The 15,261-nt window shown below is 35.6% G+C and overlaps 1 non-coding gene across 1 annotated transcript; it reads left to right on the top strand.

Moving 5' to 3' along the window:
• The first annotated feature begins 1,211 nt into the window (after positions 1-1,211).
• LOC148544545 (small nucleolar RNA R71) lies at positions 1,212-1,319 on the top strand. The gene has a single exon (XR_015900432.1). It is a non-coding gene; the product is annotated as a small nucleolar RNA R71 (small nucleolar RNA).
• The last annotated feature ends 13,942 nt before the right edge of the window (positions 1,320-15,261 follow it).

The raw sequence follows: 15,261 nt of genomic DNA, 5'->3' as shown, positions 1-15,261 counted from the left end.
ATGAGGTTTATCCCTGAACCAAGGTCACACAGAGCCTTTTCAAAGATCATGTTGCCTATGGTACAAGGTATTACGAACTTTCCAAGATCCTATTTCTTCTGAGGCAATGTCAGTTGATCCATATCACTTACCATATCACTTAGTTTATTGGTGAACAAGGGAGGTTCATCTTCCTAAGTCTCAATACCAAATAATTTGGCATTCAGCTTCATGATTGCACCAAGAAACTTGGCAGCTTGCTCTACAGTAACATCCTCATTCTCTTTAGAAGAGGAATACTCATCAGAGCTCATGAATGGCATAAGAGGGTTTAATGGAATCTCTATGGTCTCTAGATGAGTCTCAGATTCCTTTGGTTCCTCAGAGGGAAGTTCCTTATTGATCACTGGGCATCCCAGGAGGTCTTCCTCCTTGGGATTCACGTCCTCTCCTTCCCTTACAGGTTCGGCCATGGTGATCATGTCAATGGCCTTCCACTCTCCTTTTGGATTTTCTTCTGTATTGCTTGGGAGAGTACTAGGAGGGATTTCAGTGATCCTTTTACTCAGCTGGCCCACTTGTGCCTCCAAATTTCTAATGGAGGACCTTGTTTCATTCATGAAACTTACAGTGGCCTTAGATAAATCAGAGACTAAGTTTGCTAAATTAAAGGTATTATGTTCAGAGTTCTCTGTTTGTTGCTGAGTGGATGATGGAAAAGGTTTACTATTGTTAAACCTATTTCTTCCACCATTATTAAAGCCTTGTTGAGGCTTTTGATCCTTTCATGAGAAATTTAGATGATTTCTCCATGATGAGTTATAGGTGTTTCCATAAGGTTCACCTAAGTAATTTACCTCTGCTATTGCAGGGTTTTCAGGATCATAAGCTTCTTCTTCAGAAGATGCCTCTTGAGTACTGTTGGATGCAGCTTGTATTCCATTCAGACTCTGAGAAATTATATTGACTTGCTGAGTCAATATTTTATTCTGAGCCAGTATGGCATTCAGAGTATCAATTTCAAGAACTCCCTTCTTCATAGGCGTCCCATTACTCACAGGATTTCTCTCAGAAGTGTACATTAACTGGTTATTAGCAACCATGTCAATGAGTTCTTGAGCTTCTGCAGGCGTTTTCTTTAGGTGAATGGATCCACCTGCAGAAGTATCCAATGACATCTTAGCTAATTCAGACAGACCATCATAGAATATATCCAGGATGGTCCATTCTGAAAGCATATCAGAAGGACACTTTTTGGTCAGTCCTTTGTATCTCTCCCAAGCTTCATAGAGGGATTCACCTTCTTTCTGTCTGAAGGTTTGAACATCCACTCTAAGCTTACTCAACTTTTGAGGAGGAAAGAACTTGGCTAAGAAAGCCTTGACCAGCTTATCCCAAGAGTTCAGGCTATCCTTAGGTTGAGAGTCCAACCATACTCTAGCTCTGTCTCTTACAGCAAAAGGGAAAAGCATGAGCCTGTAGACTTCAGGATCTACTCCATTAGTCTTAACAGTATCACATATCTGCAAGAATTCAGTTAAGAACTGAAAAGGATCTTCAGATGGAAGTCCATGAAACTTGCAGTTCTGCTGCATCAGAGAAACTAATTGAGGTTTAAGCTCAAAATTGTTTGCTCCAATGGCAGGAATGGAGATGCTTCTTCCATGTAAATTGGAATTAGGTGCAATAAAGTCACCAAGCATCCTCCTTGCATTATTATTATTTTCGGCTGCCATCTCCTCTTCTTGTTCGAAAATTTCTGAAAGGTGCTTGCTGGATTATTGTAATTTAGCTTCTCTTAGTTTCCTCTTCAGAGTCCTTTCAGATTCTGGATCTGCTTCAATAAGAATATTCTTGTCCTTGCTCCTGCTCATATGAAAAAGAGGGGACAGAAAAATAATAATAATAGAGATCCTTTTTGCCCAAGCATAGAGGTTCCCTTATGTGAGTAGAAGAAAAGAAAAAGAAAAAATCTGAACTCAGAGAGAGAGGGTTCGGATTTTTGGTGAGATGAAGTGTTAGTAGATGAATAAATGAATAGAAGGAGATGAGAGAGAAGGAGAATTTTTGAAAATTATTTTTGAAAAAGAGTTAGTGATTTTCGAAAATAGTTTTTGAAAAAGGTTAGTAATTTTCGAAAATTAAAATCAAAAATTAAAATAATTAGTTAATTAAAAAGAAATTTTGAAAAAGGGGGAAGATATTTTCGAAAATTAGAGAGAGAGAGTTAGTTAGGTGGTTTTAAAAAAGATAAGAAACAAACAAAAAGTTAGTTAGTTAGTTGAAACAAATTTTGAAAATCACTTTTGAAAAGATGAGAAGATAAGAAGTTAGAAGAGATATTTTAAAATCAAATTTTGGAAAAGATAAGATAAAGAGATATTTTTGAAAAGATATGATTGAAATTAGTTTTGAAAAAGATTTGATTTTTAAAATCACAATTAATGACTTGATTCACAAGAAATCACAAGATATGATTCTAGAACTTAAAGTTTGAATCTTTCTTAACAAGTAAATAACAAACTTGAAATTTTTGAATCAAAACATTAATTGATGATGTTATTTTCGAAAATTAGGAGGTAAAGATAAGAAAAAGATTTTTGAAAAATATTTTTAAAATTTTCGAAAATAACTAAGAAAATTGAAAAAGATTTGATTTTTGAAAAAGATTTTGAAAAAGATAAGATTTTCAAATTGAAAATTTGATTTGACTCATGAAAACAACTAGATTTTTAAAATTTTTGAAAAAGTCAAATCTAATTTTCGAAATTTTAAGAGAAGAAAAAGGAGAAGATATTTTTTTTTATTTTTGAATTTTTATGATGAGAGAGAAAAACATGAAAAATGATGCAATGCATGAAAGTTATGGATCAAAGTATGTGATGAATGCAAGAACACTATGAATGTCAAGATGAACACCAAGAACACTTTGAATGTCATGATGAACATCAAGACTTATTTTTGAAATTTTGATATGCAAAGAAAACATGCAAGACACCAAACTTAGAAATCTTTCATGTTTAGACACTATGAATGCAAAAATGCACATGAAAAACAAGAAAAGACACAAAACATGAAAACATCAAGATCAAACAAGAAGACTTACCAAGAATAGCTTGAAGATCATGAAGAACACTATGAATGCATGAATTTTTCGAAAAATGCAAGATGAATATGCAATTGACACCAAACTTCCAACTTGACTCAAGACTCAAACAAGAAACATGAAATATTTTTTATTTTTATGAATTTTTTATTTTTTTGTATTTTCTTTTAATTTTTTTTCTCAAAAATCATTTTGAAAAAGAAGAATAAGGATTCCAAAATTTTTAATATGAATTCCAGGAATCTTATGCTCTTTAGTCTAAAGCTCCAATCAAAGGGTCAGGCATGGCTTAATAGTCAGCCAAGCTTTAGTATGTAACTCAGACATGACACGCCTGACATACCCTATCCAAAAGAATTAAATATGGCTTTACAGCTAGCCAGGCTTCAACATGCTTCATGAAACACTAGAATTCATTCTTAAAAATTCTGAAGAAAAATATATTTTTGAAAAGATTTAAAATTTTTTTTTTGAAAACAAATTTTTTTTCGAAAACAAAGGAGATAATTTTTGGAAAAATTTTTTTGAAAATAAAACAAAAAGAAAATTACCTAATCTGAGCAACAAGATGAACCGTCAGTTGTTCAAACTCGAACAATCCCCGGCAACGGCGCCAAAAACTTGGTGCACGAAATTGTGATCTCAGGCAACGGCGCCAGAAACTCTGTACACATGTTTTAATAAATCGTTTTTCATTCACAACTTTGATACAACTAACCAGCAAGTGCACTGGGTCGTCCAAGTAATAAACCTTACGTGAGTAAGGTCGATCCCACGGAGATTGTTGGTATGAAGCAAGCTATGGTCACCTTGTAAATATCAGTCAGGCGGGTATAAAACAGTTATGGAGTTTTCGAAATTAAATAATAAAATAGGATAGAAACACTTATGTAATTCATTGGTGAGAATTTCAGATAAGCGTATAGAGATGTTTTCGTTCCTCTGAACCTCTGCTTTCCTGCTGTCTTCATCCAATCAGTCTTACTCCTTTCTATGGCTGGCTTTATGTAAGGACATCACCATTGTCAATGGCTACTTTTAATCCTCTCTGGAAAATGGTCCGATGCGCTGTCACTGCATGGCTAATCGTCTGGAGGCATCACCCTTGCCAATGGCTGCATCCTGTCCTCTTGTGAAAATGGTCCAAATGCTCTGTCACAGCACGGCTAATCATCTGAGGTTCTCGATCATACTGGAATAGGATTTACCTTCCTTTTGCGTCTGTCACTACGCCCAGCACTCGCGAGTTTGAAGTTCGTCACAGTCATTCAATCCCAGAGTCCTACTCGGAATACCACAGACAAGGTTTAGACTTTCCGGACTCTCATGAATGCCGCCATCAATCTAGCTTATACCACGAAGATTCTGATTAAGAGATCCAAGAGATACTCATTCAATCTAAAGTAGAACGAAAGTGGTTATCAGGCACGCGTTCATAGGGAATGATGATGATTGTCACGTTCATCACATTCAGGTTGAAGTGTGAATGAATATCTTAGAAGCGGAATAAGTTGAATTGAATAGAAAAACAGTAGTACTTTGCATTAATCTTTGAGGAACAGCAGAGCTCCACACCTTAATCTATGGAGTGTAGAAACTCTACCGTTGAAAATACATAAGTGAAAGGTTCAGGCATGGCTGAATGGCCAGCCCCCATGATCTATGAACCAGACGTCCAAAGATGTCTAATACAATAGTAAAAAGTCCTATTTATAATAAACTAGCTACTAGGGTTTACAAAAGTAAGTAATTGATGCATAAATCCACTTCCGGGGCCCACTTGGTGTGTGCTTGGGCTGAGCTTGAATGTTACACGTGCAGAGGCTCTTTCTAGAGTTGAACGCCAGGTTGTAACGTATTTCTGGCGTTCAACTCTGGTTTGTGATTTGTTTCTAGCGTTTAACTCCAGACAGCAGCATAGAACTGGCGTTTAACGCCCTTTTACGTCATCTAAACTCGGCCAAAGTATGAACTATTATACATTGCTGGAAAGCCCTGGATGTCTACTTTCCAACGCAATTAGAAGCGCGCCATTTTGAGTTTTGTAGCTCCAGAAAATATACTTTGAGTGCAGGGAGGTCAGAATCCAACAGCATCAGCAGTCCTTCTTCAACCTCTGAATCTGATTTTTGCTCAAGTCCCTCAATTTCAGCCAGAAAATACCTGAAATCACAGAAAAATACACAAACTCATAGTAAAGTCCAGAAATGTGAATTTAGCATAAAAACTAATGAAAACATCCCTAAAAGTAACTAGATTCTGCTAAAAACATACTAAAAACAATGCCAAAAAGCGTATAAATTATCCGCTCATCAAACTCCCAGCCTCTGCTCTAGGGCTGGCATTCAACGCCAACTTTCTGGTCTTCTTGGGTGTTGAACGCCCATCAGGGACACCTTGTGTGGCGTTCAACGCCAGTTTGGCTGCTTCTGGTGGGCGTTGAACACCCACTCTGCCTTCCTTGTCTGACGTTTAATGCCAGCAAGACATGTACTCCAGGGTATTCTGTTTCCACTTCTGAATGTTTCTGTTTCTATTCTGACTAATGCACATGATCATGAACCTAAAGAAAATAACTAAGAAAAACAAATTCAAAGAAAACCATTAATAATAACTATGGTTGGGTTACCTCCCAAGAAGCACTTTTTTAACGTCACTAACTTGATGGTTAGCCCCTTACGGAGATTGATATGGGCTCAGAATTTTGCCCCTTACAGTGAACTTTCTTTCTGTCTTTTCATGGATGAGCTCCACATGCTTTATAGACAGGATACAACTCACTGTATGTGGTATGACTGGTTTCTGGGTGAAGACAACTCTCATGCCACGTGAGAGGCCTTCAGTGGGAATCTTTTTATCCCTCCAGCCTTTAAGTACTTTCTTCTTAGTACCTTTGTTCTCAGTGCTTGTTGATGGCTGCCCAACACTAAACTTAGAATTGGTGTTTAGGGGTTTAGTAAAGCTCTGCACTGAAAGAGACGGTTGGAACACTAAGTGTTGTACAGTTATCTCTCTTTTCTCAGAGGGAGAGTTGGGGTGAGGCATCTTGAACAAGATGTGCTTTTCCCTTAGTTGTAAAATCAGTTCTCCATTTGCTACATCAATGATATCATTGGCAGTGGCTAGGAAAGGTCTTCCAAGGATGATGAACTCATCCTCATCTTCCCCAGTATCTAAGATTATGAAGTTTGCAGGGATGTAAAGGTCTTCAACCTTCACCAAGACATCCTCTACTAAGCCATACACTTTTTTCATTGACTTGTCTGCCATCTCTAGTGAGATATTTGCAGCTTGTACCTCAAAGATTCCCAACTTCTCCATCACAGAGAGTGGCATGAAGTTTATACTTGACCCTAGGTCACACAGAGCCTTTTTAAAGGTCATGGTGCCTATGGTGCAAGGAATTAGGAAGCGTCCAGGATCCGAAATTTTTTGAGGCAGCTTTTGCTGAACCAAAGCATTGAGTTCTTTGGTAAGCACTAGAGGTTCTTCTTTCTAATGTCTTTACTCCAAATAACTTGGTATTTAGCTTCATGAGAACTCCTAGGTATCGAGAAACTTGCTCTTCCAGAGTTTCTTCATCCTCATCAGAGGATGAGTATTCATCAGACTTCATGAATTGTAAGAGTGCTTGCAAGGGGACCTCTATGGTCTCTACATGAGCCTTGCCTTCTTTTAATTCTTGGATAGGAACTTCATCAGTGGGTGTTGAATACTCAGTAGGAACATTCTTACTGGCATTGAACTCCATCTCTTGTGGCTTTTTGGGCGTTGAACGCCCAGTGGGGACATCTTCACTGGTGTTCAACGCCAGCTTCTCTGCCAATTTGGGCTTTGAATGCCAGCTCCTGTGCCAGTTTGGGCATTGAACGCCCTGTAAGGTCTTCCTTACTGGCGTTCAATGCCATTAAAGGTGTTGCATTGGGCGTTGAACACCAGTAAGGACTACCTGGGTAAAAGTGTTTGTATCTTCCTTCTCTACATGTTGGTGTTATTTTTGTTTGATGGAGACTGACGGTGACGTAGCTCCCCTTCTCCTTGAGTTCGACCAACTGGAGTTCTAGGAGGCACAGATGATTTCTGACGCTTTCCTCTTCAGCAGCTCGGTCAGAAAGTTTTTTCGGAGCTTTCGTTGATTTTGATCTCATACGGAGTTAGGGGATTTATTTTTAAAGATAAACGTTTTTAATTTAGAATGCCTATAAATTTAATTGAATAATTGCAAATATATCTAAATATATATATTAATAATAGTAATGTTGTTGAGTATGGATTATTGCTGTGAATGTGACTGTTTCTGATTATTAAGAATTTTGCTGATTTGAGAATTGTTGAGGAATAGTGAACTCGTAAGGGTGGTTTAGACCGAATTTTAGAGAAAATACCGCCAAAATTTTATAAAAATTGAGGTTTTATTTGAAAAGTTATTTTAAAAGATTTGGTTTTGGAAAATTAAATTATTTAAAATATATTTAGTTAAGAAAAAATTTACTCTATTTTAAAGTTTGATTTATTAAGAAAAATATAATGTTTTAAATCCAATCTTTTAAGAAGAGATTTTGTTTTAAGTAAAGATTTGAGCTCGGTTTATTAAGAAAAGGAATCTCTGCCACAGGAGAGCAGAGAACAAGGATTTAAAGAATATATTAATTAATGAAGTGTCTGCCATAGGAGAGCAGATGTGACATTGTTTGGGCCTTAGTGCCAAATGTAAAGTGGGGATGCCCACACACTGAGAACTGTTTTCCAGATGTACGCTTATTGATTTGGAAAGTCACACATAGCCTAGCCGTACGACTTATAACACACTGATGCATCTGGAAAGCCATATCTGGGACTTGTGCCCGGGTAATGTCGGGAGCGGGTAGGCAACCGACACATGAGCTCATGGCCTGCGTTAGGGATAGACATGCATCATGTTGTTTGCACATTTGCATTTGATTGTGCTTGCTTGTCTTATTACTTTGTGATTGTATTGTTTGTCTTGTTGTGACTAATTTATATTTAAGTTTTGTTTTGAGTTAAGAGTATTTTCAAAGGGTTTAATAAAAATATATTTTTATTGAGTAAAGTTAATTATTTGCATTTTATTCCATTACTTTTACGGCATTCCCATTCCCTATTGAGAACGTGTGGTTTGTTCTCACCCCAAATCTTCCACCCTTTCAGTGACACAGGTTCGGAGATTCAGTAAGAAGCTGTAGACGATTCGTAGATTTACTTGTGATTTTTGTTGTTTTTATAGAGTTCTCTCGTCCTTGTTGCTTTAGGGTTTTTATTTTATCCAGAGGGATAGGTATAAGAGTTTGAGTTTTACATTGAATTTAATCGTATAACCTCTATTATTATTAGTAATTATGTGATTGTTATTATTTGAAGATCTTTTGTTATGTGATTTTAATACTAAAATCTATTTTTTCTGAAATTCTCTTAAAAACTGAAACGCGATATCGACGTAAAGGCTCAATAGTAAATTTATAATAAAGGAAATCAGGTCCATAACGCCTTACTTTTGGTACGATCATGACGTGCTAAAAGTTAGGGCTACCTTACTGGCGTTCAACGCCAAGGATGGCATATCATTGGGCGTTGAACGCACATTAGGGATCTCATCATTGGCGTTCAACGCCAGGTTACTCCCTTCAAATTCGGCCTCAGCTTCAGTAGTGATGGCTTTGCACTCTTTTCTTGGGTTTACTTCAGTGTTACTACGAAGAGTTTTAGGAGGAGTCTCAGGGATTCTCTTGCTCATTTGACCAACTTGTACCTCCAAATTTTTGATGGAGGATCTTGTTTCAGTTATGAAACTATAAGTGCTCTTAGAAAGATTGGAGACTATAGTGACTAAGTCAGAAAGGCTCTGCCTAAGAGTCTCCATATGTTCCTGAGAAGATGGGAATGGTGACCTGTTGTCAAACCTATTCTGGGTTCTTCCACCTTGATTATTAGTGAAGCCTTGTGATGAGCGGATATTTTATACGCTTTTTGGCATCATTTTCATATAGTTTTTAGCATGTTTTATTTGAGTTTTATTATATTTTCATAGGTTTTAGTGCAAAATTCACATTTTTAGATTCTACTATGAGTTTGTGTGTTTTTATGCAATTTCAGGTATTTTCTGGCTGAAATTGAGGAGCTGGAGCAAAAGTCTGATTCAGAGGCAGAGAAAGCACTGCAGATGCTGTCAAGATCTGACCTCCTTGCACTCGAAAGAGCTTTTCTGGAGCTACAGAAGTGCAAATGGTGTGTTCTCAACGGCTATGGAAAGCTAACATCCAGGGCTTTCCAGCAATAGATAATAGTCCATACTTTACTTCAGAATTAAAGGCCCAAAACTGGTGTTCAATGCCAGCTATCTACCCTATTCTGGCATCACTACAAGAAAAATACCCATTCAGCCACACTTTTTTTAAGCTACATTTGAAAAGCGTAGCCTATTCATAGAATAGGCTACGCTTTTTTCCGTGTTGCCTTTTTATAAGAGAAAAGGATACACAAATGCAGCATTATTTAAAAAGCGTAGCCTTAGGTATTATAGAAATTACTTCTAAAGCGTAGTCGTAGGTTGATATCTATAGGTTGACTTTTCGTATCAAAGGAGACGCTTTTAAAGGATAGCCTATTTGTTAAGTTTTGGGTGCGTTTTAAAAGTAATGCCTAATGTATCTAGAGCCAAAAACTTAACACTTAGTAAATTTTTTCCCTCTTTTTCCTGAAAGCAAACTGATGACACTTTAGTAAATTTTTTTATCCATTATTCCCTCCAAATCTCACTCAAGCCAAAGCACCTTCATTGTCCCCTTTCAAAAACCCTGGAAAGGTCACTCACTGCACCATCGCAAGGAAGAAACCCTGCCTCCAAAGCTCACCATCATCGCCCCCCACTCACTCTCTTCACTCTCGCCATTGACCCTCTCACTCTCACTCTCATCATTGACCCTCTCACTCTCGCCATTGACCGTCGTCGCCCCCACGCACCAATCACCCGTACTCACCACTCTCCATATTGCTGCACTACTGACCGTTGCTGCGCCGCCCTCACCATCGTCGCTGCGCCGCCCTCACCACCGTCATCACCCCTGAATCAGAGAAAAGCGTTTGCCATCACCACTCACCACTGATGGCATCACCACTCACCACTCAAGGAAGACTCTGCGCTCACTCATCTTCCCCACTCATCTTCATCGTCGCTTCTCTTCGCTGCGCGGTCACATCACGAAGACTCTGCGCTCAACTGAAAGCTTTCTTCATTCGTGAGGTTAGGGTTCTGATTTTAGGTTTCAATTTGGGGGTTTTGGTACAATAATCTGTGACATCGTGAATTTAGGGGTTTTATTCCATTAACACAGGTGAGTTTGTCCATGATTAGTTGCTGCGCAGGAATACCAAGATGAGTTGCTTATTATGTTTGTTGCTTATTATTAGTTTTCTTTTTCTTTCAATTCTACTAATTAATAGTTTCAAGTATTGTGTAGTTTTAATTCTTATTATTAGGTCTCAAGCTAAATTTGTTGGATTCTTGATGAACTCAAATAAAATAAAATATGGCTGTGAAAGTCTGATCCCTTAAATAATGTGTGACATTTGTATTGAACTGTATTTAGTTAATTAGATTCGAGTAATTTGTTTGGTGTTTTGTTCACGGCATCTGAGGCCAATTCTGCATAGTTTTGATTCCATCCAAACTGTATAAACACTTGAATAGTTTTGATTCCATCCAATACCCAATTCTGCATGCAAAATTATTGTCTTACTGTTAAAAGTTCCAATCTTTATGGATTAATTGAAATGAGTTTTGGTGCTGTTGCTATGTTAATTTTAATTTTTGCTTGATCCTAGCTCATTGTTAGTTCGGGAAATTGATTCTGGGTTTGGAAATTTGAGCTTTTTGCTATAAAAATACTAGATTTGAATCCCTAAAATCACCTAAATTCCATGTAAGTTAGGTTTTGTATGTGACCCGTTGGTCCGAGTTGTGTATCTTGTACTTTCTTGCTTTTGTTGTGTATCTTGGTTTGAGTTTCAATTTATCTTATACTTTCTTGCTTTTGTTGTGTATCTTGGTCCGAGTTTCAACTAGTCCACCTGCTATTCCACTGTTGTGATGGTTTATAATAGGTTATATACTTAAATATTTTATATTTATGGTCTGTGAGTGATTGATCAACACATCAAGAATCAGTTTTTCATCCATAAGCATTTTTTATATATTTTTAGTAAAAAATAACAAATTGGTTAATGTTAGTTTGACTGATATTTATTTAAAAATATGATTTTTTTTCCTTGATCGACTTATGGAGAGAAATACTTGGGTGACTTTGTTATTTTATACTGTTCCAAATTTTGTCATTTTTAGTAATTTCTGAATTCACGATAATTAACTTTACTTGATTGATCTGCTATACTCTTTGTTGACGCCACCATATCTTAACCCATCGTTTCGTCTCTTTCTGAATTCACGATAATCACTTTTTGAGCAGTACCCTTCTCAGGAATTTGGAAAAGATGATGACTTTGATGGAATTCACTGGTCACACTTTAGAATTCTGGAAGAGTTTCCAATGCCTAGTTACTCATCAAGCTTGACTGGTTTAGGATATGGTACTGGTATCAGTGGTAATGAAGTTGATAGTTTAGTTGATGATGGGATCATGCTTCAGAAAGGTAATTTTCTTTTTCTTCTTGAATGGTTTGGGGCCTGGCCCAAACTTCTGCAATTTTGATAGATTCTGATGATTATCTTTCACTTGTATAGTAAGTTGGTTATGCTTTTCTTATCTTATTGATCTTCTAGCCCTTACTTCTGAGGGAAGTACCTTTAGTTAGTTGTGTGCTATAATTTCTATCACATTAAGCCTTTTACTACATATAGTGAGGATAGTTTCTTTCATACTCAGTCAATTGTAGACTTGAGCCTTGTGTTTCTATGGTTACTAATATGGAGTATACGTATAAGATTTAACTGTTAAGTAGCATGTGGTTAACAAAGGGAATTTCTGAGTCGTTATTGTTGGTGAAAATGGTAATTTGCAGTCTTGCACAATTTCTAAGCAATGCTAAGAGTTGAGATTTCAATTTAGTTCACCTACAAATGTTAGGAATTACATGCATTGAAAAGCAACTCACTAGTTATGCTGTTGCCTTCATAATTAAAATTTCAAAATCACTCATATTTCACTTGTATGCAAAGAATAACCATAAATTTTGTGGGGTTGAAAAAAGTAATGAAGGTTTCTCCCAGGCCTTTGTAAATACTGCATATTAGAATTTTTAGTACTTGAAAGACAAGAAACTTGTGCATCTCTGCTTTTTAAAAATTTTGGTGCTTAAAAGACAAGCAATTTATTTGTTTCAGTGTATTTTTATGTTCTTTAGACTGCTTAAAGATAAGCTACGTTCTGAGTGTGTTTGTGTCTATAAAGTGGTAGATTAGTATTTCTCTACTACTATATAGTGAAGAAACATTTGATTTTTCATATCAAGTAGCAATATTATTGATTGTGTTTTAGGAACAAGACTTGCACTCCTATTTATACATTAATAATATGAGTAACTAACAGCTTTGCCTAATATGAAAAATCTATTAGATTCTTAATTGCCTTAATAGTTTTATTAAGTCACAAGCTAACTAACCATTCTCTACACTACTATCCTTTACAAGGCTCAATTTCATCCCTCCAATATAAAATCCTAAACTCCAAAATGAAAAACCACATTCATCTTCATCTTCTCTTCCGTTTCTGTTAACTGCTACTGCTACTCTTGTACTTGTTTTGCTTTTTGAGTAATGATGGGCGAGTTATTCCATCATTCATAAGTCAACTGCTTTCTTTTAACATTTCCCTATACTTTTCCAATACTTTGCCAACTTAGTTTATTGAAATTTGATTGTTTTTAGGTTTTTTTATACTACAATATCTAGGAATATCAATATGTATCATTTCTCCTTTTGTTCATGGTTGGTTTTTTCATTAGCTTATTTATTGATACTGAATCCAAATGCATGTTAAGGATTAATAATTTTCTTCGTCCGAAATTGTATTTCCTTTTCAGGAGCAAAATTTGGTGGCTGCCATGAGCTTTAGATTGTTTTGATCACTCTCTCTCTGGCTCTTTGATCTCAACAGGAAACACAGCGTTTGAGTAGGCACACCCGTGTCAATAAACTTGCTCATTCTGGTAAACCTTTTTTTTAATTTTTCCCACTTAAATCACCTCAAGTGAAGATATTTCTGGTACTTTTTCCAATTTTAATCTGTATCCCGGACTGGGTATTTCAATTTGATTAATTTATTTATTTTTCTTATATTAATATAATAATAATAATAGTTTTTTTTATTATGGTTATGAAATTTGGGTTCTGATTTTCTGGTCTTCTGAAGGATATGTGTGTGTGTGTGTGGCTTTTTTCCCTTTTTTCTGAATTACTTAAAATGCACAAGTGTTAGCTTGGATCTTTGTCTTTTGGTTGGTCATCCTAATGCACAAGTATTAACTATTAAGTCATTTTAGCTAATATAACAAGAAGTTATTTTCTTGCAATGTTTTAGAGTGAAACTGTTTCTATTATGGTAAATTGGATTAGTGGTTGAACTACTCCTTAACTTTTGATTTTAGGCAAGGTTGGAGTTCCCCGGCAATTGTTTGTAACAAAAAATCCATCTACTATCCCTTATGAAATCACTAAGGCTGGGATGAAGTTACCATTAGGTACCTATCTTTATTTTCTCATTGAGGTCTGTACTTTCTTTTGATTTGGGTGATGATTATTTAGAATGTGATATGTTTTATTAACTGAGATATATGTGGCATTTCAAAAACAAGCCAATCAACCAGGGTAAACAGAATCTATACATAGACATTTTTTTTATTGTTGTTATGCTCCCATATAATTCTCATATAGTTTTTTTTATTATGGTTATGAAATCTAGGTTCTAATTTTCTGGTCTTCTGAAGGATATGTGTGTGTGTATGTGTGGCTTTTTTTCCTTTTTTCTGAATTACTTAAAATGCACAAGTGTTAGCTTGGATCTGTCTTTTGGTTGGTCATCCTAATAAATGGGATTGCTTGGTGGTTTAGTATTGAGGGTTGTTCTACCTGCTCTGTTTAACTATTTTGAGGTTACGGTTTATAATATTAGGAGTATGTACGGTCTATTCCAAAGAAATTTCCTTATTATGATTTTGCCCATGAAATTTTCTAACTCCAGTTTCTTTTCACTGGTTTAGGTGGATACCTTTTTGGATTATGATAATTTATCAAAGGGAATTGTCTTTACTACAGATCGGCCGTATCAACTAGGTGAGTAGGTAAACATAAATTGAAAGATTGGAATTTGTTATCTAGGATAAAGTTAGCACAAAGCAAACAAGTTCCAAACAAAATGATAAGCTATTAATTGATTAAAGCTTTATTTGATCATGATATTTTTCACCAGTATGGCATCATCGGAGTAGTTTAAGCGTTAAGTCCAAAGATTAGATTTGACTGCTTGTATCATACTACCTAGGTGTTCATTTCATATGGAAAAAATCAAATGGGGAGCTTCTATTATCGTATGGATTTGTTCCAAGGGAAGGCGCCAATCCTTGTGATTCAGTTGAGTTGTCAGTGTCACTCAAGAAATCTTATCAATCCTACAAGGAGAAATTAGAACTCTTGAAGAAGTATGGATTACAGGGTGACTAATGATTTTTATTAGAAGATACTTTTATTGGCTAAGTGATATTATGGTTTTGATATGGCTATGCTTACTTTAGTTTGAGATGTATGAATTTTTTCAGTTAACTTTATTCTTGTACTTTTGGATCAATATTATAAATATATTTTGGTTAGAGATAATTTTTATTATATAAAAAAATTATTTAGTATAATTATGTATTTATTTTTATTTTGAAATATTCAACTCATTTAAATAAAAATACAGAATTATTATACATGTAATCATATTAACTATTATGTTGTATTAATAATTATTATATATATATATATATATATAGAAAAAAAAGACCTAAAGCTACACTTATATACAGTAGCTATAGTATAAAAAAAAATGAGACCTAAGGCTACACTTATATACAGTAGCTATAGTATACAAAAAAAAAAAAAAGAGGGACCTAAGGCTACGCTTATAAAAAGTAGCTATGGTATACAATGTGGCTACGCTTTACAAGTG

Source organism: Arachis ipaensis, chromosome B9, assembly GCF_059453495.1.
Source record: "Arachis ipaensis isolate K30076 ecotype BB chromosome B9, ASM5945349v1, whole genome shotgun sequence".
In the NCBI taxonomy this organism is placed as follows: domain Eukaryota; kingdom Viridiplantae; phylum Streptophyta; class Magnoliopsida; order Fabales; family Fabaceae; genus Arachis; species Arachis ipaensis.
Note: the sequence above shows the minus strand (reverse complement) of the source record. Positions and strands in the feature narration are given on the sequence as shown.